At 50.4% G+C, this 12,821-nt stretch overlaps 2 protein-coding genes and 1 long non-coding RNA gene across 7 annotated transcripts in view; 1 reads left to right on the top strand and 2 right to left on the bottom strand.

Annotated features, from left to right (window-relative positions):
* The window catches only part of LOC146007513 (uncharacterized), a 218,458-nt gene that overhangs the window by 120,412 nt on the left and 85,225 nt on the right, over positions 1–12,821 (bottom strand). The window lies entirely within an intron of this gene.
* Positions 707–12,247, bottom strand: LOC146007525 (uncharacterized). The gene is made up of 2 exons (XR_014444340.1): positions 12,112–12,247; positions 707–1,047 (listed from the first exon to the last, which is right to left on the bottom strand). It is a non-coding gene; the product is annotated as an uncharacterized LOC146007525 (long non-coding RNA).
* Positions 12,155–12,821, top strand: part of LOC146007515 (uncharacterized) — a 32,055-nt gene continuing 31,388 nt past the window's right edge. The window contains 1 exon segment of the mRNA XM_083145931.1: positions 12,155–12,621. The gene's annotated coding sequence lies outside the window, so the exon portion shown is untranslated.

The following is a 12,821-nucleotide window of genomic DNA, read 5'->3' as shown; positions in this document are numbered from 1 at the left end:
ATTCCAGCCACTCCCCCTAGTGTCATCTGACCACACCCATTTTTCATTGCACGCCTTAGGCGTGCGGCACAGTACCACAAAGTCATTTTTCCTACTTGCACCACTGGTGTCAGAGTCTGACTTAGTAGAAACTGGCTCAGTCTCTACTAATCCAAAAGAAACTCCCTTTAGTCTCTGGCTAAGGAAGATAAAGAGGTTGTGTACATTAAAGTGTTCCAGTTATCCTCTTGATCCAAATGGTCCTTATCTTTATATATAGGATAATACCTATTTTCCTAGAGGTGCGTACACACGGGGCAATATATCGATGAGCAATATATCACTCATTGTCCCGTTTTCATCAGCGACTAGAGATGGTCGCTGATGAAAGGGAACCTCTGCTGGGGGAGCCGCAGAGGGAATCAGCTAGTCGCAGGAGCAAGCTGCTGCGACCAGCGATCATAAGGGAGCTAAAAACGGGAGTACACGGGCGTGGCTTGGCCGGGCGGGGGAGCAGACGCATGTTATTATACGGTCGCCCAAACGACCATATTGCCAGTGATTTTTGCCCGTGTGTACTCAGATTTAGTCTTTCGCCTTTTTACCTGCTCTTTTTTGAAGATGGGCCTAAGTGGGAGGCTTCTCCCCCAGTGGATGCATGGGTGATATTTCACTCAGTGTGAATGTTCACCCTTCCATATTCCTAATACAGCCTCCCAGTATCATATACATACATCTCAGTTTTTAATATCCAGCCTCGGATTGGAGTGAACAGTGTCTCCGGAAAACGCCAGTCACACTCCAGCGTCTATCCATAGTAGAATCAGCTTCTCATACAAGTAGGACAAGGAGTTCACCAGCACTTGTGCGCAGCGTCCTCTAGGCCACCACCAACGCGCTTCGCCAGGGTTGACTTCATCAGGGGGTGTGGCATTGCCTCTGGGTGTGGAATTTATATCCCCAGGCTCAATCATGATCTCATATTCTTCAGCAGGTGGGCAGAACAGAATAGACCTCAGCAGCCAATCACATCATTTCATCATATACATTTTGTAGTGATCAAGATATCTGTAAAACACATATATCGATACAACATAATAAAATAGACCACAAATCAGCCCTGGCTGTGTCCCTCTTCGGATATACCCGGCAGTGTGTCCTTTTCATCAGCGGTGGGGTTTCCGCCACATTGGGGGTGGGTGTCTGCCGCAGACCACCTGCTCCAGGGGATGGTTGGCCACTGCTGACCCGGGTGACATGCTGCGGAAGCCACATGCTTCTGCAATCATTAGGGGCTACTCACGTGAGCACACAGTAATACAAATCACTAGCAAAACGGTCGCTCAGCGACCATATTGCCAGCGATATGTGCTAAAACGCCCCTGTGTGTACACAGCTTAACAGTGCAGGTTGTAGTGCTATCCAGGCTTGAGCACAGGTGACTTAATTAGTACCTGAGTGATTCTGATTAAACCATCTGTGCTGAAGCCTGGACATCACTATAACCTGCACTGTAAAGGTGCCCATAGACGGTCCGTTCCCGGACCGTCCGTTCTGTACTATGAGATGCGCGATCCCGCGCATCTCATCGTACGGTACAAAAAGTATGTGCTGCACATACTTTTTGTACTAGCTACACATCGGATCGCATTGCATGCACACTGCATGCACAAGGCATGCAATGCGATGCGATGTGTGCTAATTAAGTGCCGAACAGATCCGTTAAACAAACCTTGTATGAGCACCTTTAGTGTGCCTTGAGAACCGTGGTTGGGAATGCCTGGCTTACGCCATGTGCAGGTTAGTCACCTTTGTATACACTAGACCTGGGGTAGCCGACTCCAGTCCTCAAGAGCTACCAACGTTTAATGTTTTCCAGATCTCCTCACAGAATCACAAGTGAAGTAATTAGCTCCACCTGTGGATCTTTTATATTGTGTCAGTGAGTAATGAGTGCAGCTGTGCAGCAGCAGGTTGTCTGGTAAATGTGAACTGTTGGTAGGTCTCGGGGACTGGAGTTGGTTACCACAGCACTAGATCAATAGATAGGGGGTTGTCTATAACTGGAGAGTGTGACATAGGCATACTGTAAGGTTATAGTTTGGGGTGAGACAGCGCTATCCTGTTTGTGTTGGTGTTTGGGAGTGTGGAAATGAGAAAAAAATGGAGATTGGAGAATAGATAAAATAAATAATGTAGATTTATTCAATGGTTAATAGGGAAAAGTAAATATATATGCAAGCAATTTAAAGTGAGATGTTCATTTATTGTGCTTGCACCAGACTCTGGTGTAATGGGGATGCTGAAGGTAGTGAAATACAATTACCCTAAGGGTAGAAAAGGGGGGGTACCTCTGAGGGTATTTAATTGGTGTTTTAATTACACCTGTGAGGGGTCCCCAGAGTGGGGATTCCTGTGGCAAGTGTCACCAGAAGAGTATTCCCAAACGGGTTTTCAGATAGTCTGTCCTAGACTTCTTTAGCTCCCGTAGGCCCTGGGACAGGACCTACGGTCTCTCCTGGTGATTTGTCCCATGAATAGAGTCTGGGTGATGGGGTGGTAGTGTCTGTGTTTTTAGCAGGGAGGTGCCTTATGGGCTTCGGGCGATTCGTATGAACCCCCTTACAATCTCATAGGTAAGATTACCTATGCCCTCTCTGCTTTAACACTGTCCAGTTAACAAAGGGTGTCTCCCTTTGTTAACCCTTTGTTAACTGGACAGTGTTAAAGCAGAGAGGGCATAGGTAATCTTACCTATGAGATTGTAAGGGGGTTCATACGAATCGCCCGAAGCCCATAAGGCACCTCCCTGCTAAAAACACAAACACCATCACCCAGACTCTATTCCTGGGACAAATCACCAGGAGAGACCGTAGGTCCTGTCCCAGGGCCTACGGGAGCTAAAGAAGTCTAGGACAGACTATCTGAAAACCCGTTTGGGAATACTCTTCTGGTGACACTTGCCACAGGAATCCCCACTCTGGGGACCCCTCACAGGTGTAATTAAAACACCAATTAAATACCCTCAGAGGTACCCCCCCTTTTCTACCCTTAGGGTAAGTGTAATTCACTACCTTCAGCATCCCCATTACACCAGAGTCTGGTGCAAGCACAATAAATGAACATCTCACTTTAAATTGCTTGCATATATACCATATATACTCGAGTATAAGCCTACTTTTTCAGAACATTTTTTATGCTGAAAAAAGCCCCCCTCGGCTTATACTCGAGTGAGGGTCCCACTTGAGTCAATAAGTTTTCCCAGTTTTTTTGTTGTAAAATTAGGTGGTTCGGCTTATATTCGGGTCGACTTATACTCGAGTATATACGGTATTTACTTTTCCCTATTAACCATTAAATAAATCTACATTATTTATTTTATCTATTCTCCAATCTGCATTTTTTTCTCATTTCCACACTCCCAAACACCAACACAAACAGGATAGCGCTGTCTCACCCCAAACTATCTCCATAATTAAGTAAAAAGGGACTGGGATACCCTTAACGAGACTAGCAGCACCTGGAATTAGCCTAGATTACATACAAGCTGAGCGCAGTTGTGTTAATTTATCTCCTATATACTGTAAGGTTACAATTTATTTATTATTATTTATTAAGTTTCTTATATAGTGCATACATATTCCGCAGCGCTGCACAGAGAATACAATCTATATTCCCTACCACCTGGACATGCGCACACACAGACATTCTAGGGTTAATTTTTGGTGGAAGCCAATTAACCTACCAGTATACTTTTGGATTGTGGGAAAACCGGAGTACCCAAAGTAAACCCATGCAAGCACATGGGGAATATACAAACTCCACACAGAACCAGAGTCAGGCCCTATATCCTGTTTCTATAACAACAGCTGCTAATTATATATCCTAAACTGAGTCCCCCCCCATAGTGCAGCGTGTCACAGTGTAACATACAGGGATCCCCCCATAGTGCAGTGTGTCACAGTGTAACATACAGAGATCCCCCATAGTGCAGCCTGTCACAGTGTAACATACAGGGATCCCCCCATAGTGCAGCGTGTCACAGTGTAACATACAGGGATCCCCCCCATAGTGCAGCGTGTCACAGTGTAACATACAGGGATCCCCCCATAGTGCAGCATGTCACAGTGTAACATACAGGGATCCCCCCATAGTGCAGGATGTCACAGTGTAACATACAGGGATCCCCCCATAGTGCAGCATGTCACAGTGTAACATACAGGGATCCCCCCATAGTGCAGCGTGTCACAGTGTAACATACAGGGATCCCCCCATAGTGCAGTGTGTCACAGTGTAACATACAGGGATCCCCCCATAGTGCAGCCTGTCACAGTGTAACATACATGGATCCCCCCATAGTGCAGCGTGTCACAGTGTAACATACAGGGATCCCCCCATAGTGCAGCCTGTCACAGTGTAACATACAGGGATCCCCCCATAGTGCAGTGTGTCACAGTGTAACATACATGGATCCCCCCATAGTGCAGCGTGTCACAGTGTAACATACAGGGATCCCCCCCATAGTGCAGCGTAACATACAGGGATCCCCCCATAGTGCAGCGTGTCACAGTGTAACATACAGGGATCCCCCCCAGAGTGCAGCGTGTCACAGTGTAACATACATGGATCCCCCCCATAGTGCAGCGTGTCACAGTGTAACATACAGGGATCCCCCCATAGTGCAGCATGTCACAGTGTAACATACAGGGATCCCCCCATAGTGCAGCGTGTCACAGTGTAACATACAGGGATCCCCCATAGTGCAGCGTGTCACAGTGTAACATACAGGGATCCCCCATAGTGCATCCTGTCACAGTGTAACATACAGGGATCCCCCCATAGAGCAGCGTGTCACAGTGTAACATACAGGGATCCCCCCATAGTGCAGCGTGTCACAGTGTAACATACAGGGATCCCCCCATAGTGCAGCATGACACAGTGTAACATACAGGGATCCCCCCATAGTGCAGGATGTCACAGTGTAACATACAGGGATCCCCCCATAGTGCAGCATGTCACAGTGTAACATACAGGGATACCCCCCAGAGTGCAGCGTGTCACAGTGTAACATACATGGATCCCCCCCATAGTGCAGCGTGTCACAGTGTAACATACAGGGATCCCCCCATAGTGCAGCATGTCACAGTGTAACATACAGGGATCCCCCCATAGTGCCGAGTGTCACAGTGTAACATACAGGGATCCCCCCATAGTGCAGCGTGTCACAGTGTAACATACAGGGATCCCCCATAGTGCAGCGTGTCACAGTGTAACATACAGGGATCCCCCCATAGAGCAGCGTGTCACAGTGTAACATACAGGGATCCCCCCATAGTGCAGCGTGTCACAGTGTAACATACAGGGATCCCCCCATAGTGCAGCATGTCACAGTGTAACATACAGGGATCCCCCCATAGTGCAGGATGTCACAGTGTAACATACAGGGATCCCCCCATAGAGCAGCATGTCACAGTGTAACATACAGGGATCCCCCCATAGTGCAGCGTGTCACAGTGTAACATACAGGGATCCCCCCATAGTGCAGCATGTCACAGTGTAACATACAGGGATCCCCCCATAGTGCAGGGTGTCACAGTGTAACATACATGGATCCCCCCATAGTGCAGCGTGTCACAGTGTAACATACAGGGATCCCCCCCATAGTGCAGCGTCACATACAGGGATCCCCCCCCATAGTGCAAGCGTGTCACAGTGTAACATACAGTGATCCCCCCATAGTGCAGCGTGTCACAGTGTAACATACAGGGATCCCCCCCAGAGTGCAGCGTGTCACAGTGTAACATACATGGATCCCCCCCATAGTGCAGCGTGTCACAGTGTAACATACAGGGATCCCCCCATAGTGCAGCATGTCACAGTGTAACATACAGGGATCCCCCCATAGTGCCGAGTGTCACAGTGTAACATACAGGGATCCCCCCATAGTGCAGCGTGTCACAGTGTAACATACAGGGATCCCCCATAGTGCAGCGTGTCACAGTGTAACATACAGGGATCCCCCATAGTGCAGCCTGTCACAGTGTAACATACAGGGATCCCCCCATAGAGCAGCGTGTCACAGTGTAACATACAGGGATCCCCCCATAGTGCAGCGTGTCACAGTGTAACATACAGGGATCCCCCCATAGTGCAGGATGTCACAGTGTAACATACAGGGATCCCCCCATAGTGCAGCATGTCACAGTGTAACATACAGGGATCCCCCCCATAGTGCAGCGTGTCACAGTGTAACATACAGGGATCCAACCCCCGCATAGTGCATCGTGGCACAGTGTAACATACATGAATCCCCCCCATAGTACAGCGTAACATACAGGGATCCCCCCCATAGTGCAGCGTGTCACAGTGTAACATACAGGGATCCCCCCATAGTGCAGCGTGTCACAGTGTAACATACAGGGATCCCCCATAGTGCAGCGTGTCACAGTGTAACATACAGGGATCCCCCATAGTGCAGCCTGTCACAGTGTAACATACAGGGATCCCCCCATAGTGCAGCGTGTCACAGTGTAACATACAGGGATCCCCCCATAGTGCAGGATGTCACAGTGTAACATACAGGGATCCCCCCATAGTGCAGCATGTCACAGTGTAACATACAGGGATCCCCCCCATAGTGCAGCGTGTCACAGTGTAACATACAGGGATCCCCCCATAGTGCAGCATGTCACAGTGTAACATACAGGGATCCCCCCCCATAGTGCAGGGTGTCACAGTGTAACATACATGGATCCCCCCATAGTGCAGCGTGTCACAGTGTAACATACAGGGATCCACCCCCCGCATAGTGCATCGTGGCACAGTGTAACATACATGGATCCCCCCCATAGTACAGCGTAACATACAGGGATCCCCCCCATAGTGCAGCGTGTCACAGTGTAACATACAGGGATCCCCCCCCATAGTGCAGCGTGTCACAGTGTAACATACAGTGATCCCCCCATAGTGCAGCGTGTCACAGTGTAACATACAGGGATCCCCCCATAGTGCAGCGTGTCACAGTGTAACATACAGGGATCCCCCCCAGAGTGCAGCGTGTCACAGTGTAACATACAGGGATCCCCCCATAGTGCAGCATGTCACAGTGTAACATACAGGGATCCCCCCATAGTGCCGAGTGTCACAGTGTAACATACAGGGATCCCCCCATAGTGCAGCGTGTCACAGTGTAACATACAGGGATCCCCCATAGTGCAGCGTGTCACAGTGTAACATACAGGGATCCCCCATAGTGCAGCCTGTCACAGTGTAACATACAGGGATCCCCCCATAGAGCAGCGTGTCACAGTGTAACATACAGGGATCCCCCCATAGTGCAGCGTGTCACAGTGTAACATACAGGGATCCCCCCATAGTGCAGCATGTCACAGTGTAACATACAGGGATCCCCCCATAGTGCAGGATGTCACAGTGTAACATACAGGGATCCCCCCATAGTGCAGCATGTCACAGTGTAACATACAGGGATCCCCCCATAGTGCAGCGTGTCACAGTGTAACATACAGGGATCCCCCATAGTGCAGCGTGTAACATACAGGGATCCCCCATAGTGCAGCGTGTCACAGTGTAACATACAGGGATCCCCCATTGTGCAGCCTGTCACAGTGTAACATATAGGGATCCCCCCATAGAGCAGCGTGTCACAGTGTAACATACAGGGATCCCCCCATAGTGCAACGTGTCACAGTGTAACATACAGGGATCCCCCCATAGTGCAGCATGTAACATACAGGGATCCCCCCATAGTGCAGCGTGTCACAGTGTAACATACAGGGATCCCCCCATAGTGCAGGATGTCACAGTGTAACATACAGGGATCCCCCCATAGTGCAGCATGTCACAGTGTAACATACAGTGATCCCCCCATAGTGCAGCGTGTCACAGTGTAACATACATGGATCCCCCCCATAGTGCAGCGTGTCACAGTGTAACATACAGGGATCCCCCCATAGTGCAGCGTGACACAGTGTAACATACATGGATCCCCCCCATAGTGCAGCGTGTCACAGTGTAACATACATGGATCCCCCCCATAGTGCAGCATGTCACAGTGTAACATACAGGGATCCCCCATTGTGCAGCGTGTCACAGTGTAACATACAGGGATCTCCCCATAGTGCAGCGTGACACAGTGTAACATACATGGATCCCCCCCATAGTGCAGCGTGTCACAGTGTAACATACATGGATCCCCCCCATAGTGCAGCATGTCACAGTGTAACATACATGGATCCCCCCCATAGTGCAGCGTGTCACAGTGTAACATACAGGGTTCCCCCCATAGTGCAGCGTGTCACAGTGTAACATACATGGATCCCCCCATAGTGTAGCGTGTCACAGTGTAACATACAGGGATCCCCCCATAGTGCAGCGTGTCACAGTGTAACATACAGGGATCCCCCCATAGTGCAGCGTGTCACAGTGTAACATACTGGGATCCCCCCATAGTGCAGCCTGTCACAGTGTAACATACAGGGATCCCCCCATAGTGCAGCCTGTCACAGTGTAACATACAGGGATCCCCCCATAGTGCAGCGTGTCACAGTGTAACATACATGGATCCCCCCCATAGTGCAGCGTGTCACAGTGTAACATACATGGATCCCCCCCATAGTGCAGCGTGTCACAGTGTAACATACATGGATCCCCCCCATAGTGCAGCGTGTCACAGTGTAACATACAGGGTTCCCCCCATAGTGCAGCGTGTCACAGTGTAACATACATGGATCCCCCCATAGTGCAGCGTGTCACAGTGTAACATACAGGGATCCCCCCATAGTGCAGCCTGTCACAGTGTAACATACAGGGATCCCCCCATAGTGCAGCGTGTCACAGTGTAACATACATGGATCCCCCCCCATAGTGCAGCGTGTCACAGTGTAACATACATGGATCCCCCCCATAGTGCAGCGTGTCACAGTGTAACATACATGGATCCCCCATAGTGCAGCGTGTCACAGTGTAACATACAGGGATCCCCCCATAGTGCAGCGTGTCACAGTGTAACATACAGGGATCCCCCCATAGTGCAGCGTGTCACAGTGTAACATACTGGGATCCCCCCATAGTGCAGCGTGTCACCGTGTAACATACAGGGATCCCCCCATAGTGCAGCGTGTCACAGTGTAACATACATGGATCCCCCATAGTGCAGCGTGTCACAGTGTAACATACATGGATCCCCCATAGTGCAGCGTGTCACAGTGTAACATACATGGATCCCCCATAGTGCAGCGTGTCACAGTGTAACATACAGGGATCCCCCATAGCGCAGCGTGTCACAGTGTAACATGCAGGGATCTCCCATAGTGCAGCGTGTCACAGTGTAACATACAGGGATCCCCCCATAGTGCAGCGTGTCACAGTGTAACATGCAGGGATCCCCCATAGTGCAGCGTGTCACAGTGTAACATACAGGGATCCCCCCATAGTGCAGCGTGTCACAGTTTAACATACAGGGATCCCCCCCATAGTGCAGCGTGTCACAGTGTAACATACAGGGATCCCCCCATAGTGCAGCATGTCAGTGTAACATACAGGGATCCCCCCATAGTGCAGGATGTCACAGTGTAACATACAGGGATCCCCCCATAGTGCAGCATGTCACAGTGTAACATACAGGGATCCCCCCCATAGTGCAGCGTGTCACAGTGTAACATACAGGGATCCCCCATAGTGCAGCGTGTAACATACAGGGATCCCCCATAGTGCAGCGTGTCACAGTGTAACATACAGGGATCCCCCATTGTGCAGCCTGTCACAGTGTAACATATAGGGATCCCCCCATAGAGCAGCGTGTCACAGTGTAACATACAGGGATCCCCCCATAGTGCAACGTGTCACAGTGTAACATACAGGGATCCCCCCATAGTGCAGCATGTAACATACAGGGATCCCCCCATAGTGCAGCGTGTCACAGTGTAACATACAGGGATCCCCCCATAGTGCAGGATGTCACAGTGTAACATACAGGGATCCCCCCATAGTGCAGCATGTCACAGTGTAACATACAGTGATCCCCCCATAGTGCAGCGTGTCACAGTGTAACATACATGGATCCCCCCCATAGTGCAGCGTGTCACAGTGTAACATACATGGATCCCCCCCATAGTGCAGCGTGTCACAGTGTAACATACATGGATCCCCCCCATAGTGCAGCGTGTCACAGTGTAACATACATGGATCCCCCCCATAGTGCAGCATGTCACAGTGTAACATACAGGGATCCCCCATTGTGCAGCGTGTCACAGTGTAACATACAGGGATCTCCCCATAGTGCAGCGTGACACAGTGTAACATACATGGATCCCCCCCATAGTGCAGCGTGTCACAGTGTAACATACATGGATCCCCCCCATAGTGCAGCATGTCACAGTGTAACATACATGGATCCCCCCCATAGTGCAGCGTGTCACAGTGTAACATACAGGGTTCCCCCCATAGTGCAGCGTGTCACAGTGTAACATACATGGATCCCCCCATAGTGCAGCGTGTCACAGTGTAACATACATGGATCCCCCCATAGTGTAGCGTGTCACAGTGTAACATACAGGGATCCCCCCATAGTGCAGCGTGTCACAGTGTAACATACAGGGATCCCCCCATAGTGCAGCGTGTCACAGTGTAACATACTGGGATCCCCCCATAGTGCAGCCTGTCACAGTGTAACATACAGGGATCCCCCCATAGTGCAGCCTGTCACAGTGTAACATACAGGGATCCCCCCATAGTGCAGCGTGTCACAGTGTAACATACATGGATCCCCCCCCATAGTGCAGCGTGTCACAGTGTAACATACATGGATCCCCCCCATAGTGCAGCGTGTCACAGTGTAACATACATGGATCCCCCCCATAGTGCAGCGTGTCACAGTGTAACATACAGGGTTCCCCCCATAGTGCAGCGTGTCACAGTGTAACATACATGGATCCCCCCATAGTGCAGCGTGTCACAGTGTAACATACAGGGATCCCCCCATAGTGCAGCGTGTCACAGTGTAACATACATGGATCCCCCATAGTGTAGCGTGTCACAGTGTAACATACAGGGATCCCCCCATAGTGCAGCGTGTCACAGTGTAACATACAGGGATCCCCCCATAGTGCAGCGTGTCACAGTGTAACATACTGGGATCCCCCCATAGTGCAGCGTGTCACCGTGTAACATACAGGGATCCCCCCATAGTGCAGCGTGTCACAGTGTAACATACATGGATCCCCCATAGTGCAGCGTGTCACAGTGTAACATACATGGATCCCCCATAGTGCAGCGTGTCACAGTGTAACATACATGGATCCCCCATAGTGCAGCGTGTCACAGTGTAACATACAGGGATCCCCCATAGCGCAGCGTGTCACAGTGTAACATGCAGGGATCTCCCATAGTGCAGCGTGTCACAGTGTAACATACAGGGATCCCCCCATAGTGCAGCGTGTCACAGTGTAACATGCAGGGATCCCCCATAGTGCAGCGTGTCACAGTGTAACATACAGGGATCCCCCCATAGTGCAGCCTGTCACAGTGTAACATACAGGGATCCCCCCCATAGTGCAGCGTGTCACAGTGTAACATACAGGGATCCCCCCCATAGTGCAGCCTGTCACAGTGTAACATACAGGGATCCCCCCATAGTGCAGCGTGTCACAGTGTAACATACAGGGATCCCCCCATAGTGCAGCGTGTCACAGTTTAACATACAGGGATCCCCCCCATAGTGCAGCGTGTCACAGTGTAACATACAGGGTTCCCCCCCATAGTGCAGCGTGTCACAGTGACATACAGGGATCCCTCCAAGAGTGCAGCGTGTCACAGTGACATACAGGGATCCCTCCAAGAGTGCAGCGTGTCACAGTGACATACAGGGATCCCTCCAAGAGTGCAGCGTGTCATAGTGACATATAGGGATCCCCCACATAGTGCAGTGTGTCACAGTGACATACAGGGATCCCCATCATAGTGCAGCATGTAACAGCTGCCTCTCCCTGGTCCCAGTGATAGCACACACCTGGTATTATACTGCAGCCTGTGTGAGTAGAACAGCAGCTCCCCTGTAAGTGCCCTTATGGCTCACACCCAGCAATCACTACTATGCTGTTACTAGCAGTATAATACCTGGGGTTAACTGGTGCCAGCTGCAGCACTCTCCCTCCTGCCTGCCATGCACACCAGGAAGGAAGTAACGTTTCCCTGGTAACGCAGTTCCTCCCACTCTGTCCCACACAGGAAATACACTTTGGCTACAGCCGCGGGGGAGTCTAGGAGCTGAGTACAAACCACAAGGAAATGGCCGCCGTTGTATGAGGACACTGGGACATCACAGCCGGAATGGTAGAAGCGGTAATTGCCTTGTGTGATAGCATAGAGAGAGTTATGTGATGCGAGGTCACCGGAAGCTGATGGATGCCATGCTGTATGTACTTCTAGTAAGGATCCATAACAATTGTCCCCTGTGTGAGTGAATGGCGGCCATTTTTCCGAAGACCTACCCTTACGTTCAGTGGCTGCAGCATCTCGGCTTCCTGGGGGCAGCGCTGGTGATTACCTGAGGCCTCTCACTTCCAGCAGCCACGGTTATTAAGTTACAGGGGGACCGATAGAAAGCATTGCTGTATCTGGTGGCAGGTGAGTATGGAGATTCTCTGGTGTTTTTATACAGGGGGAGCAGCCTGTGGTGTCCTATTATACAGGAGAGCAGCCTGTGGTGTCTTGTTATAAAGGGGGAGTGGCATGCGTTATCCTGTTATACAGGGGTAGTGGCCTGCGGTGTCCTGTTATACAGGGAGAACGTCCTGCGATATCCTGTTATACAGGGGGAGTGGCCT

Source organism: Crinia signifera, chromosome 6 (genome assembly GCF_055691185.1).
Source record: "Crinia signifera chromosome 6, ASM5569118v1, whole genome shotgun sequence".
NCBI classification, from domain to species: Eukaryota; Metazoa; Chordata; class Amphibia; order Anura; family Myobatrachidae; genus Crinia; species Crinia signifera.
Note: the sequence above shows the minus strand (reverse complement) of the source record. Positions and strands in the feature narration are given on the sequence as shown.